General features: G+C 38.8%; 1 pseudogene across 1 annotated transcript; it reads left to right on the top strand.

Moving 5' to 3' along the window:
* Positions 1 to 17,043: 17,043 nt before the first annotated feature.
* LOC111150440 lies at positions 17,044 to 17,642 on the top strand (annotated as a pseudogene). The gene has a single exon (XR_002640803.1). The product of XR_002640803.1 is annotated as an ATP synthase subunit d, mitochondrial pseudogene (transcript).
* Positions 17,643 to 18,655: the final 1,013 nt, after the last annotated feature.

The following is an 18,655-nucleotide window of genomic DNA, read 5'->3' as shown; positions in this document are numbered from 1 at the left end:
TTTAGATACCACCTTACACCAGTTAGAATGGCCAAAATTAGCAAGACAGGAAACAACATGTGTTGGAGGGGATGTGGAGAAAGGGGAACCCTCTTACACTGTTGGTGGGAATGCAAGTTGGCACAGCCAATTTGGAGAACAGTGTGGAGATTCCTCAAGAAATTAAAAATAGAGCTACCCTATGACCCTGCAATTGCACTACTGGGTATTTACCCCAAAGATACAGATGTAGTGAAAAGAAGGGCCATCTGTACCCCAATGTTCATAATAGCAATGGCCATGGTCGCCAAACTGTGGAAAGAACCAAGATGCCCTTCAATGGACGAATGGATAAGGAAGATGTGGTCCATATACACTATGGAGTATTATGCCTCCATCAGAAAGAATGAATACCCAACTTCTGTAGCAACATGGACGGGACTGGAAGAGATTATGCTGAGTGAAATAAGTCAAGCAGAGAGAGTCAATTATCATATGGTTTCACTTATTTGTGGAGCATAACAAATAACATGGAGGACATAGGGAGATGGAGAGGAGAAGGGAGTTGAGGGAAACTGGAAGGGGAGATGAACCATGAGAGACTATGGACTCTGAAAAACAATCTGAGGGTTTTGAAGGGGCGGGGGGGGGCGGTGGGAGGTTGGGGGAACCAGGTGGTGGGTATTATGGAGGGCACATATTGCATGGAGCACTGGGTGTGGTGCATAAAAAATGAATTCTGTTACACTGAAAAGAAATAAATTTTTTAAGAAAAGAAGTATATAGCATTATAGGCCTACCTCAAGAAGCATGAAAAATCTCAATCAACCTAACCTTATACTTAAAGGAACTAGAAAAAGAACAACAAAAATCTAAAACCAGCAGAATAAAGGAAATAATGAAGATTGGAGCAAAAATAAGTGATAGAGAAACCAAAACCAAAACAAAAAACAAAAGGACAGAACAATAAAACCAGGAGATGGTTCTTTGGAAAATGTCAATGAAACTGATAAACCTCTAGTAAGATTTATCAAAAAGAAAGGACCCAAGTAAAGAAAATCACAAATGAGGAAGGAGTAAAGAAAATCACAAATGAGGGAGGAGAATCAGCAACAACACACCACAGGAACACAATTCTTTTTTCTTTTTTCTTTTTTTTTTTTTTTTAAAGATTTTACTTACTTGACAGAGCAAGAGAGCACAGTCAGGGGGAGCGGGAGGCGAAGAAGCAGGCTCCCCACTGAGGAGGGAGCCCGATGCAGGGCTTGATCCTATAAAAATGAAACAGGAAGAAATAGAAATCCTGAACAGACTGATAACCAGCAAAGAAATTGAATCAGTAATCAAAAAATTCCCAAAAAACAAAAGTCCAGGATCAGATAACTTCACAGGTGTATTCTACCAAGCATTTAAAGAAGAGTTAACACCTACTCTTCTCTAAGTATTCCAAAAAATAGAAAAGGAAGATGAACTTCCAAATTCATTCTATGAGGCCAACGTTTCCCTGACACCAAAACCAGACAAAGATACACTAAAAAAGAGAACTACAGATCAATAACTCTGATGAGCATAGATTCAAAAATCCTCAACAAGGTATTAACAAACTGAATCTAAAAACACATTAAAAAGAATCGGGTGCCTGGGTGGCTCATTCAGTTAAGTGTCTGCCTTCGGCTCAGGTCATGATCCAGCAGTCCCAGGACAAGTCCTGCATCAGGCTCCCCACTCAGGGTGGAGTCTGTGTCTCCCTCTCACCCTCCCCCTTCTCATGGTCTTTCTTTCTCACTCTCTCTCTCTCAAATAAATCTTTAAAAAAAAATCATTCACCACATCAAGTGAGATTTATTACTGGGTTGCCAGGGTGGTTCAATATTCACAAATCAATCAATGTGCTATACCACCTTAATTTAAAAAAAAAAAAGGAATAAGAACCAAAGGACCCTTTTGATAAATATGGAAAAAGCATTTGACAATGTACAACATCCATCCATGATAAAAGCCCTCAACCAAGTAGGTTTAGAAGAAACATACTTCAACATAATAAAGGCCATCTATGAAAAATCTACAGCTAACATCCTTCTAAACAGGGAAAAATTGAGAGCTTTGGATGTCCACTCTTACCACTGTTATTTAACACAGTACTGGAAGTCCTGGTCTCAATAATCAGACAACAAAAAGAAATAAAAGATAACCAAATTGGCAAGGAAAAAGTCAAACTTTAACTGTTTGCAGATGACATGATACTATATATACAAAACCCAAAAGACTTCACCAAAAAACTTCTAGAGCTGATACATGAATTCAGTAAAGTTGCAGGATACAAAATCAACATACAGAAATCTGTGGCATTTCTACACACTAATAGTGAAGCAACAGAAATAGAAATTAAGGACTCAATCCCATTTACAAATGCACCAAAAACTGCAAGATACCTCAGAAGAAACCTAACCAAAGCGGTGAAAGATCTGTACTCTGAAAACTATAAAACACTGATTAAAAAAAAAATTGAAGAGAACACAAAGAAATGGAAAGACATTGCATAGTCATGAAATGGAAGAAAGGTATTGGTAAGATGTCTATACTACCCAAAGAAACTTACGAATTTAATTAAATTTCTACCAAAATACCAACTGCACTTTTCACAGAGCTAGAACAAGCCTAATATTTTTATGGAGCTACAAAAGACCCAGAATAGCCAAATCTATCTTATAAAAGAAAAGCAAAACTCGTAGCATCACAATTCCAGACTTCAAGTTATACTACGCAAAGCTATAACGATCAAGACAGTATGATACTGACACACAAAAAAAGATCAATGTAACAGAAAACCTAGAAATGAACCCACAACTATATGGTCAATTAGTTCTCCACAAAGCAGAAAAGAATACCCAATGGAAAAAAGACGGTCTCATCAACGAATGGTGTTGGTAAAACTGGATGATAACATGCAAAAGAAGGAAACTAGATTACTCTTTCACCATACACAAAAAATAAATTAGAAATGTATTAAAGACCTAAATGTGAGGTCTGAACCATAGAAGTCCTTGAAGAAAGCACATGCAGTAATTTCTCTGACGTGGGCTGTATCAACTTTTTTCTAGATGTGTCCCCTGAGGCAAGGGAAACAAAAGCAAAAATAAACTATTGGGACTATAGCAAAATAAAATGCTTCTGCTCAGCAAAGGAAACAATCTACAAAACTAAAAGGCAACCTACAGAATGGGAGATATTTGCAAATAACATATCTGATAAAAGGTTAGTATCCAAAACCTATAAAGAACTTATAAAACTCAACATCCAAAAATCAGATAATCAAATTAAAAAACTCCACAAGTGGGGTGCCTGGGTGGCTCAGTAGGTTAAAGCCTCTGCCTTTGGCTCAGGTCATGATCCCGGGGTCCTAGGATCAAGCCCCGCATCGGGCTCTCTGCTGAGTGGGGAGCCTGCTTCCCCCTCTCTCTCTGCCTGCCTCTCTGCCTACTTGTGATTTCTGTCTGTCAGATAAATAAATAAAATCTTAAAAAAAAAACTCCACAAGTAAGTGAAAAATAAGGAATATCATGGAGGACATTAGGAGGAAAGGAAAAGTGAATTGGGGGAAATCGGAGGGGGAGACAAACAATGAGAGAAGGTAGACTCTGAGAAACAAACTGAGGGTTTCGGAGGGGAGCAGGGTGAGAGGCTCGGTGAACCTGGTGGTGGATGTTAAGGAGGACAGGGGTTGTATGGAACACTGGGTGTGGTGCATAAACAATGAATCTTGGAACACTGAAAAAATAAAATTAAATTTAAAAAAATGGGCAGAAGACATAAACAGACCTTCTTCCAAAGAAGACATACAGATGGCTAATAGATAAATGAAATGAAGCTCAGCATCACTGATGATTAGGGAAAGGCAAATCAAAACTATAGTGAGGTATCAGCTCACACCTGTCACAATGGCTAAAATCCACAACACAAGAAACAACAGGTGTTGGTGAGGATGTGGAGAATGAGGAACCCTCTTGCACTATTGGTAGAAATGCAAACTGGTGCAGACACTGTGGAAAACAGCATGGCAGTTCCTCAAAAAGTTAAAAACAGAATGACTTTATAATCCAGTAATCCCACTACTGGGTATTTACCCAGAGAACACAAAATTACTAATTCAAAGGGACACGTGCACCCTGATGTTTATAGCAGCATTATTTACAATAGCCAAATTAAAGAAACAGCCAGGTATCCATTAACTGCTGGATAAAGAAGATGTGGAGTGTATGTGTGTGTAAAAATATATCGTGGAATATTATTCAGCCATAAAAAGGTATGAAATCTTTAGATTTGCAACACAGATGAAGCTAGAGAGTATTATGCTAAATGACGTAAGTCAGTGAGAGAAAAACAAATACCATGTGATTTCACTCATGTGGAATTTAAAACGAATATAGAGAAAAAAAAAGAGAGGGAGCAAACCAAGAAACATGCTTAACTATAGAGAACTGATAAGTTACCAGAATGGAGACGGGTTGGGGGCAGGAGATGGGTGAAACAGGTGATGGGGATTAAGGAGTGCAATTGTGACGAGCGCTGTGTGATGGTTGAAAGTGTTCCATCACTATATTGTGATGGAACTAATAATATGTTGAAACTAATAATATGCTGTAAACTAAGTGGAATTCAAATAACAACTTAAGTTATTTTAGTTGTTTTATTGTCAGTTATTTTATTGTTATTTTATTGTTAAATCTTGGCTCCTCGGAAGCTCTGCTCTGGGGAATTTTCCAACCCTTGGCTATTTTTCTCCTAATCGTCATCAAATTAATCTCTCTAACGTGTTAAATGCCTATCTTTAAATGCCTATTGGCAGGCACTCACACACCAAATGGTAGCAATCAGTATCAAACAACTGAATGCAACAAACAATAATCACATGAATGATGAAGACAGTGACTACATGACCCTCTGGTCTGATGACTCAACTAGTGAAAACAGCCGATGTGATTCTTTGACTTGATTTCATCACTGGTGGTAACTGAGAATAACACTATACTCATTAGTCACACTTAACCTACTTATGACCAAGAGGAGAGGTAGAGGTGGGGATTGTTAAAATCAAAAACAAATGGATACCAGCCTTGAAAATTCTCTGAGCAGGCAAAGCCAGTTTAGTCATACAAAGCTTAATTTAGTTATTTTGCAAAACTAACTAACTTGTGTCATTTCTTGCTCCTTGGGAAATTATAAGCAAAACTTAAACTGTTTCGTAAGGTTGATATGAGGTAACCACTGACCAATTCCCCAACGTTTAAGAAAATTCTAATATGATAACTGATCACTTTTAAGAATGAAGAGTCACCGCTTTCTTACTGTATAAGCTGCTTTATAACAATATACCATTGAACCTCCATGTTTTGGTTTAAGCGGTAGGGGTTGGTGAACTGTCTTTTAATGTGTGCACAGTAAATTTTACTAATTACCACTTCAGTGATTCACTGATTTTACTTCTGCTATTTCTAAATTTTTGACAGTGAACCCAGAAGACCACAAGCCAAAAAGACTCTCCCATGGGGAAGCACCACCCTTGCAGTATCAGTGTGACTACGCACAGGGAGGCAAGGTGTGTCCTTCTGCCACCTTACAGACCTCCAGATGGAAGTTCAAAGACCTTTATGGCCACTAGTCTGTTCAAGAACTGGTAGCCCAAGAGCCTTTGAAGCTCTAGGCTGCTTATTTGCAAAGAAACCTCCAGCTCTATCAGCAATCATTCCTCCCACATGCTAGTGCCTAGAGACCCTTTCAGAAACCCAAGTGATGTAAAAATCCACAGTTCCTGCTAAGCCATCAGTAGGACTAGCACTTCAAGCCTAAATCCAGTCCACCCTTTGAGCCCAAGAGTGTTCTGCAAACCTACCTGCCACCTCGGTGCTACCAGGAGCTCTTCTGGACACTTTCTACCCTGGGGATGGTGCCCTAAGTGCCCTTTCTGAGATCAAACTGTACACAAACTGTCTTCCAGAATATCCTTATGGTAGCAAGTTCCCTTACTGTAGAATACAAGGATCTACCGGCAGTCATCCTTCTCAGATGGCGAGGCCTCATGTATCCTTTTGGTCATCTTAATTACAACATGGTAGTGCCCCTAGAAATCTTTTGGCAACAAGACTTCCTGCCAACTAGGCTACCGCAGCCTGTACGAATGCTGAGGAACTGAGTGCTCTTAGGCGACCACTCTGTCCATCCACTATGAAAACGAGAGCGTTTTCACTTACAATATTGGCATCCAGCAGAGGAAGCATGAGTCTTTCAACCCTCTACCAGCTCATAAGCTCAGGAATCATTAGCCTTCTCACCTACAGTCTCTCTCTCTCTAGTTCAAGTACCAGGAACCTTCCTGCCAGGAACCTGCCTGCTCTTCAAGTTTCCGCAGATCCTTCAGTTCCCCAGGAAGTTCTCAGGTGCTTACTAAGCTGTAAACAGGCCTTTTGGTCTGGAAACATCTCTGCTCTGGTGGCTTGACTATTCTGACACTTTTCTACTACTTTGCTGGTGTCATGGGGTAGAAACATGCAGCAAGGAGGGACATGCGGCAAAGAGGTGAGACAGCACATGTAGTGCCAGCAGCCCTGCCCAAATCCCTTGCTTTTGGAATACATGGTCGTTTTTGGAACTAAACTTCCAGTTCCCTGAAGCCGGGGCCCCTCCCCTTTTGTCCGGCATACTAACAACATTAGCATCACAAAAGCCCTCCAGCCCTAAACTGTCCAGGGGTGTTCTTTCCGCTTTAAGCTAGGGACCCTGGGGTTTTCTGGCCATTATTTTGCCTGACTACTCATGATTCCTACTGACTCATTAATCTAAGCTTTTTCTATAACCATACTTCCTCCTTCTGTCCTTACCTGCCTGAGTATCCTGAGGAAGATTCCGACCACCAATTCAGCTGCCTCACTAGAATTCCAGAACTCCTTCTGGTCCATCATCATCAAGGAAGTATGTATTCTTCAGACCATGTTCTTCCCTTGAGCCTATGGAACCCAGAGACCTTGGGCATTTGGGACCCCTGGAGTTCTTGCAGACAGGTTCTGTCCAAGGCAGTGGCATTCCAGGAGCACTTCCAGACATTTTCTGCCCTGGTACTGGTAACTTGTGGGTCCTTTATGAACTGTACTCTGGGGGAGCCCTTATGGGCACTAGCTTGCTGTGGAATATATGGCCTTATAAGAAACCATCCATCTAGAACACTGGTTTCAGTACCCTACCTCCATCTGAGTGGTGCCCTGAGGTGTCCTTCCAGCCACCAGACTTCCTGCCAGCTAGGGTTCCAAAATTTCTGCCAGCCCTTGGCCTATATGCATACTAGTGAGTCTAAGGTTCTTTAATAACCAGATAGCCTACCCGCCTGTGATATAAAGAAAGGCACCCTTGGTCATGGCACTGGCCACTGGCAGAAGGGTGGGCCTCAACCACATTTTAGCCAGCAGGCAAACTGATAAAGTGAGATCCTCCTCGGCCACCATTCACCCATACAGCTGGTGCCCTAATGTAACCTTCCTGCCAACAACCTAACTCCTCGATAAGGTTCCGGTGATTCCTCAGACCACGCCCCCACAACCCACAAAGGGTTCTTATTGGTAGAAGCATGGGCTCCTACCAGGGTATCAGCAGCAATCAGCCCTTATATCCTGGGTCCATTGAGCCATCACTCACTTTCACAGCTCAGAGCCCTAGTATGTACATGCCTGACCCTTCACTGGTGCCCTGTGGTGGGCACATCTGGACATCATGTCCCTGAAACTGCTGCCTGATGGCCCTTTGGACAACCAAAATGCCAGCACACCACGGTCCTGTGACCAGAATTAAGAATCCTTCCTGTGGAATATACAGCCCTACTGGAAACCATACTAACAGTTCACTGGAACTTGGGGTCCCCTTTGGCACGACATGTTCGTACCATGAGGGCCATTCCAGCCCTTAAAATTTCCATGTCCTTCCTGCCCATAGTCCATATGGGAATCAGATTTCTCTGAGGAACTAAGGAATTTGAGCACTTTTGGCCACCCTCCTTACCCAGTGCCATTGCTCTGGTGAACCCTGGACCACCAAAAGTTGCCTTGTTCTAGGGTTCTACCCCTCCTTCTGGCATCAATGTGCCATTCATGTGCATACCCTTATAACCATCACCCTCCCCAAAGGCTGTGGAATTCAGGGTGTTCTGTACATCTGGTTCATTTTGATCTGTAGAAACCTGGGGGTTCTTCTGGAATCACTGGTCTAGGCGATAGCACTCACAAAGGACATCTGGACACATTCTACCCTCATGTTGTTGATCTGTGGGTCCTTTCTGAGACTAGAATTCCTGTGCATAGCCCTTTTGTGCACCAGCCAGCACCCTTGCTGTGCAACAGGTATCTTTATTAGCAATCACATATCTAGAACTCTAGCGTACAGGGCTCCTCTTTGCCACCAAAACTATATCTGGGTGTTGACCTAGGAAAACTTCTGGCCATCAAGAGTGCTGCCATTTAGGGTTCTCCATTTTCTACAGGCTCACACTCTATACATACTCTGGGGGAACTCAAGGTTCTTTAGTGACCTGTCTGGCTATCTGAGTGGAAAGGAAGTTTCAGTCACCGTTCTACCATCCTGTAGCAGAATCTTGAGCACTTTAGGCCATCAGTTAGCCCTCAAGCTCAGGATTCCTGAACCTTCACAACAACCATCTTGCTCTATCTTGGGGGAACTGGACAATCTTCCTCCCAACAACCTCATGATTAAGTGGGGTTCCAAGGATTATTCAAGCCCCCATATTGTCTTTATGCAGTAGAGTCATGGGCCCCTCCTACTTGGCTTTCACAAGGACTAGCTCTTTTGGTCTGGGTCATTCTCAGTCCCCAGGACTTTTCCAGATGTGTACTTACCACCATATTGATGCCTGGGTGAGCCCTTTCAGAAAACATCTTCCTTGGCATTGCAGTCCTTGGGGCCCTTTTGTACCCAGACTGTCTGTATAATAGAATAGTATGGACCAAAGTAATAATTCATGTTGAGGAATATATGCCTGTACTGGAGACCATACTGTACTCTCATTGTATTAGTGTCATGAGGGCCCTTATGTCACCATAAATTTGGGGAGTCCTTCCTGCAGTACATGGACATGTTGGGGAACTGGGGTTTCTGGCCATCAATTTAAATGTCTGCTAATTGAAACCGAATCGGCATTGGTCAAAGTTCAGGGCTCCTGCTAGGATAACTTGAGCCTTTTGGATCCAGGTTCTGAGCTTCTCAGACACCATATTTCCCTACCCCTTACTTCTCCCATGTCCCCATTTCGTGTCCCAGGGAAATATTCCAAACAACAAAGTGGTCCTTTACTAAGCTTCTAGGGCTCCTTCTGGCCTTGAGTCATCACGTGTGCCTAAGAATCAAATATTATTTGCATACCACCCTGGCTGCATGGTGAAGACCGTAGAAGTCTTAGAGTCACTGGACAGGCCTGGAACTGGGTAACTCATGGCCCTTTCAGTCCTTAGCTACTCTGTTTGCAGTGGAACCTAAAATCCTTTTGGCCAAGAGTCTCCTACAAGGGAGTGTATCTAGAGACCTTCCCATCAGCACCTGGCCTGGCCTGTGGGATTCCCAACGTCCTTATAGACCCTAGCCTGTGAGATGGAGAATAATATACCTTCTGACCACCACCTACCCTGTACACTGTATAAGCAAGGGTCCATTAGGGATCATTTCCATCCTGACTTCTAGTATTGGAGGTGGGGGGTGTAGTTTCCAGGCATAAGCTATCCCATCACTGCGACACTGGAAGCACTTCCAGATATGTTCTGTCCTGGAGCTGGTGTCTTGGGGGATCCTTCCTAAGATCAGGCTGCTTATACACTAGTTCTAGGAGATCCCTTAAGTTTACTAGTCTGCTTAGTGCTTGGAACACAGTACCCTGTAAGCAATCATCCATAACTCTGGTACAAGAGGGCCCCTTCTGCCACCACATCACCATCTAGACAATGTACCCAGAAACTTTCAGGCCTCCACACTTCCTGACAGGGTTCTGGGATACCTACTGGTCCCCAGCCTGTATTTCTTCTAGGAAACTGAGGGTTCTTAAGCAACCAGCCTGCTATCAGCATTAAAAGAGAGCATTTTCCTCTCACAGCACTAATCACCCCCTCCCACACACACACAAGAACTGTAAGCCTTTCAGGCCTTCAGTCAGCTCACAAGCTAGGGGTTAATGAGCCCTCTTAGCCACCGTCTGTGAGTGCCCCAGGAAACTTTCCTGCCACCAAATTTACCTCTTGCCAAAGTTCTGGGGATCATTCAAACCACCCTTATGTGGTAGAAACATGGGCTCTTAGTCATAGGTCATCAGCCTTATGCCACTTTTAGGTCTGCATCCATTTTGATTTCTCAGGCCTTGGAACTTTTCTGGATGTGTGCTTGCTACCATGCTGGTACCACAGGGGTTTACTTCCCTCTCATCCATTGTCTAGCCTTCATGCAAGTGCTCCAAGGAAACCCCACCCCCTCCACTCCCCAGGGTTCTAGGGATCCTTCAAGTTCCCAGATTGTCTTTAAGTGATGGACTTACAGGGTCTTCCTCCTAGGCCATCAGCAAGACAAGGCCTTTCTGACTGAGTTCAATTGTGCCCTCTCAAGTTCTAGGACTCTTTCTGCCACTTACTGACAGTTTGCTGGTGCTGCGGGTAGAACTTCTGGACACCATCTTCCCTGTGAAACCTTCTGATGACCAAAATGCCCACAGGCAAATCACATGCCATAGATTATACAAATCTTTTGAAAACCATAATTCCAGCATATTGGGACCCTTCTGGCCTGTTCTGACCTGTTCTGGCCTGTTCTGACCCTTCTGACCCTGTTATTCCGATCATATTAGTGTCAGGAGGGCCTTTCTAGCTCTAAAATTAAGGAAGAAATAAGAGGGTTAACAAGAATAGTTGAAGACTTCAATACTCCACTTTCAATAATGAACAGAATATCTGGACAAGAGAAATAATGATATATAGGGCTTGAAAACACTATGAACCAACTAGAGCTAGCATACATATATAGAAGACACCACCCAACAGTAGCAGAATATGCATTCTTTTCCAGTGCACATAAAAAAATTAACTAGGATAGACCACGTGGTAAGCTAAAACAAGGTCAAAATCCAACAAAGATGAGGTAACAGGGAAAACTGATGTCCCTCATATTTTAGTGACACATGGGCAGGAACAGACAACTTGCAGAAGCCTAAGAGCAGAAACAACCACTGGAGCCATTATCAGTTCCTTTCATCCATCACATCATGATTGGTTTTGAACAAAATAATTACAAGTCATACCAAAAGACAAGAAACAAAACTGAAGGAGATGTAGCAAGTATCAAAACCAGACACAGTATGGCAAAGACTAGTATTAATAATAGACACCAAACCACTGATGTAAGAAGCTGAAAGGACACCAAGCAGTATAAATACCAAAAAGTCTGCTACTAGGTATAGCATAAACAAACTTCAGAAAGTCAAAAACAAGGAGAAAATATTGAAAGAAGCCAGAAAGGGGAAAATCACCTTATATATAGAGGAGCAAGAATAAGAATTACACCAGTCTTCTCTTTAAAAGCATGGAAGTAAGACAAGAGTAAAATGAAATATTTACTATATTCAAAGAAAAAAACACACCAAACTAGAATTCTGTATCCAGAGAAATTACCCTTTAGAAGTGAAGGAGGAAAAAAACCACTTTCTCAGACAAAAACAGACAAAAACAAAAACTGAGGTAATTTGTAGTCCATATACTTGCCTTACTAGAAATGTTACAAGAAACTCTTCAGAGAGAAGGAAAATTATATAGGCAAGAAACTCAGATCTACATAAACAAAAGAAGACTGTTAGAGAAGGAACACTCATTTTAGATATCAATAGTCTAAATATACCAATTAAAGCAAAGAAACTGGCAGAATAGTTAAATAAAGACAAGTTATCTATGTATCTTCCATAGAAACTCATTTTAAAGACACAGATTTAAAATGAAGGGATCAAGATAGATATTATGCACTAAAACCAATAAAAAGAAAGGTGGGGTAGCTATATTAATTTCTGACAACATAGACACAAAAGTAAGGAATATTACAGAGATAAAGAGGAGCATTAAATAATGATAAAACAGTCAATCTTCCAAGAAGTCATAACAATCCCTAATGCATGTACAATTAAAACACAGCATTAAACTACATAAGGCACAAGCTGACAGAACTGCAGGGAGATATACATGAATCCACTCTTACGAATGGAGATTTAAACACCCCTCAATCAGTAATTAATAGAATCAACAGGCAGAAAATACGTAAGAATGGAGTTCAGCTAAATAGTACCAATCAAATGGATCTAACCGACCTTAAAAAATAATTCATCCAACTCAGCAGAATACATTTTCATCAGGTTGATACTGAACATTCGCAAAGACAAGCCACATTCTGGGCTATAAAGCACAAGGTAACAAGTTTCGAATACTATAAATAATTATAATTATGAAATAATAAGATTTACATATTATATATTATGTTATTACATGGTATATATTATATACAATGTATACATGTACATTGTACAATGTACAATGCATAATTATAATTATATAATGTATAATTATAACATAATTATATAATATGTATAAAATGTATAATTATAAAATAATATATATTATGCTCTCAGATCACAATAAGTTAAACTAGATATCAGTAAGAGAAAGGTACCCAGAAAATCCCTAAACACTTGGAAATTAAATAGCACACTTCTAAATAACACTTGCTTAAATAATAAGTCTCAAGAGAAATTAGACATTTTGAACTTAAAAGAATTTGAAATGAAAATGAGAATACAACTTATCAAAATTGTATGATGCAGCAGAAGTGGTGCTTAGAGGGAAATTAATAGCACAAATTAGAAGAGAAAATCAAAATCAATAATCTAAGTTTCTTCCTTAGAAAGCTAGATAAAGAAAATTAAATCCAGCATAACAAGAAAGGATAAAAATTAGCAGGATCAATGAAATTGAAACAGAAAATTAGCAGATAAAATTAACACAACCAAAAGATGGTTCTTTGTAAAGATTAATAGAATTGACAGACCTCTAGACCGACTAAGAAAAACTAAGAAATTACTAATATCAGCAATGAAAGGGCCAATTACTACTAATCCCATAAACACTAAAATGAAAATAAAGGACCATAATGAAAAACTCTATGCCCACAAATTTGATAACCTAGATGAAATGGACCAATTCCTTGAAAGACGCAATCTGCCGAGATATACACAAGAAGACAAATATCTAAATTAGCAACAATAATAACAATGACAACAACAACAATAGTACCTGGGACTAATAATTAGCAATCATAGCAAAGTTGCAGAATAGTGCTACTATACAAATTCAATTGCTTTCTTATGTGAAAGCAATGGACAATTGGAATCTGAAATTTAAAACATAGTATCATCTATATTAGCACCAAAATTAAATACTTAGGTATAAATCTAACAAAATATATCCAAGACCTATATGACAAAACGAGAAAACTCTGATGAAAGAAACAAAAAATGGAGAGATATTCCATATAAATGAATAGGAGGAGTAAATATTAGAAAGGTATCAGTTCTTCCCAACTTTGTTGAGAGACTCAATGCAAACTCAGTCATTATCACAGCAAGTTATTTTGTGGCTACAAGAGACCTATGAACAATGCAGGGGTTAGGGGTGCTGACCCCCATGCAGTCAATAATCCATGTATAGTTTTTAATTCCCCCAAATTTAACTACTAATAGCCTACTGTTGACCAGAAGCCTTAATGATAAAATAGTCAACACATATTTTGTGTGTTATATATATTATATAGTATTCTTACAATAAAGTAAGGTAAAGAAAAGAAATGTTATTAAGAAAATCATAAAAAAGAGAGAAAATACATTTACATTACTATATTATAAGCAGATCATAAGTAACTGGACCCATGAAGTTCAAACCCATGTTGTTCAATAGTCAACTCTGCTGACAGAACTGATTCTTAAGTTTATATGGAGAGGTAAAAGACCTGAAATAGTCAACACAGTATTGCAGGAGAAGACCAAAGTCAGAAGAGTGACACTACTCAACTTAAAGTCTGAGTACAAAGCTATAGTTATAAAGATAGTGTGGTAATTGTGAAAGAAAAGACAAATAGATTAATGGAACAGAAAAGAGAGTCTAGAAATAGACCCATTCAAAATCAACTTATCTTTGATAAAGGAGCAAAGGCAACTCAATGGAGAAAAAATAGTATTTTTAACAAATAATACAGAAACAACTGGACAACTAACTGCAAAGAAATACATTTAAATCTAGACACACATCCACCCCTTCACAATATTTAACTGGAAATGGGTCAAAGAGCTAATTGTAAAACACAAAAATTATAAATTACTAGAAGATAACATAGAAAATAATGTTGAGGGGTGGCGCCTGGGAGGCTCAGTCATTAAGTGTCTGCCTTTGGCTCAGGTCAGGATCCCAGAATCCTGGGATAGAGCCCCACATCAGGTTCTCTGCTCAGTGGGAAGCCTGCTTCTCCCTCTCTCACTCCCCCTGCTTGTTCTCTCTCTCGCTGTGCCTCTGTCAAATAAATAAATAAAATCTTAAAAGAAAAGAATGTAGGTAATTCTGGTGAGTGTTGAGTTTTTAGATACAACATCAAAAACATGAGCCATGAAAGAAAAAGTTAAGCAGGAATTCATTAAAATTAAAAACTGCAGTGAAAAAGAAGCTATTAAGAGAATGAAAAGATAAGCCAGACCGGGAGAAAATCTTTACAAAACACATATCTGATTAAGGATTATTATCCAAAATATAGAAAGAACACTGAGAACTCAAAATTAAGAAAATAAGACAACTTAAAAATGGGTAAAAAATATAAACACCTCACCAAAGAATATATAGGAGGGCAATCTAGGATCCTGAACTTACCCGCTCCCATGGACACACTGAATTCATACCTACATATAGAGAAATTCCTCTCAAAAAGGAACTGAGGACTGACTGAAGAGCTTCTGTACAATAAACCACAGAGAGACTACATAGAGAAGGGTAGGAGAGAAGGAGAAAAAGTGATGATGGTAACCCTATCACTGATACAGTCACCTTCAATAGGTAGGGATATCATTGAGTCGCCTGCTCCATGCAGAACATGGGGCTTGAACTTACTACCCTGCGATCAAAAGTTGCATGCTTTACTGACTGAGCCAGCCAGGTGTCCCCCAATAAGGCTGTTTTTAAAAAGATGCTTTTGGGGCATTTGGGTAGCTCAGTTGGATAAGCATCTAACACTTGAGTTCAGCTCAGGGCTCGATCTCAGGGTTTTGAGGTCAAGCGCCACACTGGGCTCCACACTAGGTGTGGAGCCTATTAAAATAAAGATGCTTTTAAAGATGTTTAGGTAACTAAAAACCTTAGACTTATACTAAATTATGTTAATTAATAGATATTCATTAAATACTTAAATCATTGTAAGTGAGATAAAATACTGAAATATTAATTGCTAGGCATAATTTTAAGGGTGTATATATTTGGATATATTAATGAATGTATTTATTTTTGCCAAGTTCAGAAACTGTACTATAAGGATATATTCCTATATCCTTTACATAACTATAAAAAACTATGAGATGTTTATCTGTCAGTTTTGCTAGTCTGCTATAAAATGCTAGTGTATGATAGTTCATAATTATCCACTTACAAGTTTCCTCTATATAACAGAAATTACCAATTGTTAAAATTTATAATCAACATATTATATACAAGGTATACAGAATATGTTTTTATTAAGGAAAAGAGATAGTTTTGTCCTAAGGTAAAAGAACTGGTTGTTTCAGAATGAGAAAGAAAAATGTGTAGGACAAAGCTGAAAAGTTATAAAAGGTTCATCGACAGGGAATTTTGTTGTACAGGGAGTTTTATTGTGGTCTAAGCTACCTAAGGTTGATAAATTTATTTATATGATTTCTAAAAGGGCTTTAGTATCAAATATTATATTCATGCAAAACTAGAATTTGGTTTTTCCCTCTGTTAAATTGACACAATTTTCTTAGATTATTGCTCTTCTCTCTTTTTAAAAATTTTGTTTTTTATTTTTATTTTTTTGTTTTTTTTATTGCTCTTCTCTTAATAAGAAGTTGTAAAAAGTTTTTCTTTATCTTCTGAGTAATCTGCTTTTTAGGCAAATAGGCTGGTTATTATAGAATAATTTCCCATGCCTTTTGTTGACTCTATAATGTTCTTGATTGTTTAAGAAAACAAAATGTTCTCACTTTTAAAAGATCTAAGATATTTTATAATCATGTTACTTCCTGTATTCACTCTTAAAATCTTCTATTGTCACTTGGGTAGCCAAATATTCTATTACACTGACCCCTGACCCCATTTAATCAAGTATTTAAATGTCCTGACAGCTTATGACATTTTGCCTTCCTCAAAGTGAATCCTAAATGTTATCTTTTGTAACTAAAACTATCTTTGCATTTCCCAGAAGGTCCCTGGAAAATCACAAAAGATTTGTTCCTTCACCTTCACCTTGTAAAAAGAAAGTTGCTAGCAATAATTAAGTTTATTTGATGCTTTGAGCTACATGGGAAGCACTGTAAATCAGAAGATACACTTAGCCTTTCCTAGGATAAATGTGTATGGGTAAAAATGTTATTAATATATATAATAATAAATTAATAAATTAAATTAAATGAAGTTCCTAGATATTTATCAATGCCTTTGCTGCCAATGATACTTCTACTTATCAGAGTCCTGGTGCTGCTTTTCTTAATATTAGACAACAGCAGTATAATGTTACTAATGATAATTTCAATATTTTTTAATATTAACTTGATCAAATTTTACTTCTCAAAAGTAAATACAGCATGTTAGAGAGAGAATTCATAACACTAACCTATGGAATTTTATTAATACAAAGATATTTAGGAACTGCTCCAGACTTAATATTCTTTACTTGATATTCTTAAAAATATATTCTTGGGTATAATCTAAATAATTTCTTGGCTGTGGACTCTGGGCAGCCGGGGTCGGTGAAGGATCTCAAGATGGCTGGGCGAAAACTTGCTCTAAAAACCATTGACTGGGTAGCTTTTGGGGAGATCATACCCCAAAACCAGAAGGCCATTGCTAACTCCCTGAAATCTTGGAATGAGACACTTACCTCCAAGTTGGCTACTCTTCCTGAGAAACCCTCTGCTGTCAAATGGGCTTACTACAAGGCCAATGTGGCGAAGGCTGGCTTGGTAGATGACTTTGAGAAGAAGTTCAATGCCCTGAAGATTCCTGTGCCAGAGGATAAATACACTGTTCAGGTGGACGCTGAAGAAAAAGAAGATGTGAAAAGTTGTGCTGAGTTTTTGTCTCTCTCAAAGGCCAGGATTGTGGAATACGAAAAACAGCTGGAGAAGCTAAGGAACATAATTCCGTTTGATCAGATGACCATTGAGGACCTGAATGAAGTCTTCCCAGAAACCAAATTAGACAAGAAGTAGTATCCCTATTGGCCTCACAAGCCAATCAAAAACTTATAAACTTGAGGTGGGGAGAGAGCTCTGGCCCTCGTACTATAAACGCTAGACATTAAAAATAATGGATATGGAAAAAAAATAATCTAAATAATTTCTTGATATATTCATGGTATATTATATCTTAGGAGTATTACATGTTACATTTGAAGATTTTTTTTCTCTGTAAACACTATATTCATTCATTTTCATAAGATAGATATCAACTTTCCTATGAAAATTGGGCTAATCACTATGTTTATAAATTTTTTTTTGTCCAAAACCTTTTGGGATTGCATTTTTCATTTGGCAGGCCTTAAAACAAGCAAACGTCCTGGTTAATCACATTATTTTTATAATGAGCTCATATCAGATCATTCATTTTGAAACTTATCCTTACTAAGTTAACCATAGCTATTTTGTCTTTTGTCATATAGAACATAGCTTTTGTTTTATTCTGAGGCTTCCCTGAAAGTGCCTGCCATCAGCTACAGGCCAGAATGTTTATCTTCAACAAAGGAAAGTCTCAGAGGCCCACAGAAAAGAACTATGCCAGCTGGGTATTCTTGGGTACAGGCTTCTGATGACATCACTGTAACAACTTTAAAACCATACCAGTGGCTAGAGTCAGGATTTCCAGAATTCTAGTGAAAAACCAGATGGGTTCATGAGACTGGTAACCCAAATCAAATGGAACAAGAATTAATTACATAGGACTGAATGAACTGATGAAGGATGATTATAGGGTTTGTTAGGAATACTGCTGGTACTTTAATGTTCTATTTCTGCATGTAAGCTATCTCTAACTCATGACAATTTAGTAGACTACAGTTTTGCAAAAAGAATGAAACATTTATCTTTTTATCCCTGCCTGATCCCTCTATTAATCCAGAAACTCTTAATTGAGTATTCTTATTTTCATGGCAATATTAGTTATTTGCACAGATTCAAAGAATGCATCCTTCTTATTAACAGAACGTATTTGGAAACATTGGTTATGCCACTGAGGCTTTGTCTAGAATTTCACATTTGAGAATGAAGTTCACTTAATGAACTACAACTAGACACTTTTAAGGAGCTAAGGTTGATTTTATGGAACAAATGTTTACATGGAAC

This window comes from Enhydra lutris, unplaced genomic scaffold, assembly GCF_002288905.1.
Source record: "Enhydra lutris kenyoni isolate GAN:26980312 unplaced genomic scaffold, ASM228890v2 scaffoldscaffold23, whole genome shotgun sequence".
Classification (NCBI taxonomy): Eukaryota; Metazoa; Chordata; class Mammalia; order Carnivora; family Mustelidae; genus Enhydra; species Enhydra lutris.
This window is presented reverse-complemented; position numbering and strand designations above follow the sequence as displayed.